Below are 1,829 nucleotides of genomic sequence, written 5' to 3'. Positions count from 1 at the left end.
GCCAGCAAGTAGTATCTCCATACTTCTACAGGAATAGTTGTATCTTTCACATCATTTCCAAAGACTCCTATACCTTTACTTTTTGAAAACTTCCCTGCATAGGATAGCACATGGAAAAGGGGTGGTAGAAGCCAAATCAGAGGAGATACTCAACAGTGAACAAAACATAATGGGATCTCTGCAAAATACATTCTTAACTATTAAAAAAACATCAACCATCTGGCAAAGAGATTTCTTGCTAACCTGCTTCATAGTTTAAGTATTCAGTAACACTGATAGTTTTCATAAAAGTCCAGTTTTCACCCGTTCCAAAAAGTGTAGATGGGAAAATTACCTGAAAAATACTTAAAGAGTCAATACAAAGTTACATATCAAACTAAGAACTTTAATTTAATCCAACCTTACAGATAGAATGCTTTAATAAATTATTATCCTTGTTATAATCTAAGATTGGGCCAAGGTCACTCAATTGGGCTATAATGCACATGGGCCAAACCACACTAAAAGACTGTATTTTTTCAATGTGGGACTCTTAACACTCCCCTCAAGTGGACAACCAGGCCATTTTGAATCTAACCGGTTGACCACATGAAATTGGATTGGAAACGAAAGAGCTCTAGACGCCATGACGCTTCAGATCAGACCCTCCAAGTGAACACAAAGTGGACCAAACCAAGCATACCATGTAATAATCCAAGATTGGGCCAAGGTCACTCAATTGGGCTTATATAGTAATTCAAAATAGAAAGGTTGGTCTACAACAGCAAGCTAATAACTACTAGCTTGATAAATTATTGTCTACAAATAACTATCCTCCTTACTATTTTGAGATGCCCAACAAAAACAATCATGAATTTCATCTACCACAAATTTAATAATATTTATAGACTTACTATCAAAATATTCTTTTGAGTTGAAATAGAAAAAGAATAACATCGGATATAATACATTTATGATGGGGCAAAAATGGAATTATACCTACTTAATTTTCTAGATCACATTAAATATGTTCTCCTAAATCCTAAATAAATGTGTTTTTTTGCTAGAGGACAGACAGGTGAAGTATTTTCATAAAACATCTAGGTGGTGTTTGGTTGGTGACTTCTGTACCCACTATCGGATTTGATACCATTCCCATGTTTGTTTGTCTCCTTTTGCTGAACAGGTGAAGTTTTTTCATAAAACATGTAGGTGGCATTTGGTTGGTGACTTTTGTACCCTACTATCGGATTTGATACCATTACTATGTTTGCCTACTTTGTGTTAACCTACTATTGGATTCAAATCCTTTAATAATTATAAAATCCATTACCATTTCCATCCCCTACTTTTGAACAATGTAATCAAAAAAAGGGGAAGAAAAAAAGATTATAAAAAAAGCCATTGTCCATGCATTCAATATGAAACTTTAATGTGTATACACATATATGTATGTGTATATTATGTATTATATGTTTTTATATATTTATTAATTTTAATTAATTAATTATTTATTTATTTATTTATTTTGATTCCAATTCTCATTTACTACCTAAGAAAGAGGATTCTTTCACTTAAACCAATTACATTTACCAAGTATTTGGTTCTAATTAGGGTGGGCATTTCGGGTTTCGGTTCGATTTTTTTCGATTTCAGTTTTAATAATATATATATTAAACCATTCGGTTTAACATTAGAGTTCGGTTCAGTTTCAGTTCGGTTTTAAAAAACCTAAACATTGCTTGGCATCAAAACAAAGGCAAGAAGTAAACTCCAATTAAGATTAAAGCCCCACCATTTATACATTTCAGCTTTACTGTTTGATAACCCCTCTTCTAAAAGAGTTTAAC

General features: G+C 32.5%; 1 long non-coding RNA gene across 1 annotated transcript; it reads right to left on the bottom strand.

The window, feature by feature from the left end:
• Positions 1-54: 54 nt before the first annotated feature.
• LOC116007890 lies at positions 55-341 on the bottom strand. Its single transcript, XR_004095367.1, has 2 exons — positions 244-341; positions 55-94 (listed from the first exon to the last, which is right to left on the bottom strand). It is a non-coding gene; the product is annotated as an uncharacterized LOC116007890 (long non-coding RNA).
• Positions 342-1,829: the final 1,488 nt, after the last annotated feature.

The sequence above is a fragment of the Ipomoea triloba genome, chromosome 16 (assembly GCF_003576645.1).
Source record: "Ipomoea triloba cultivar NCNSP0323 chromosome 16, ASM357664v1".
In the NCBI taxonomy this organism is placed as follows: Eukaryota; Viridiplantae; Streptophyta; class Magnoliopsida; order Solanales; family Convolvulaceae; genus Ipomoea; species Ipomoea triloba.
The sequence above is the reverse complement of the archived record's forward strand: the minus strand, read 5'-3'. Positions and strand labels throughout refer to the sequence as shown.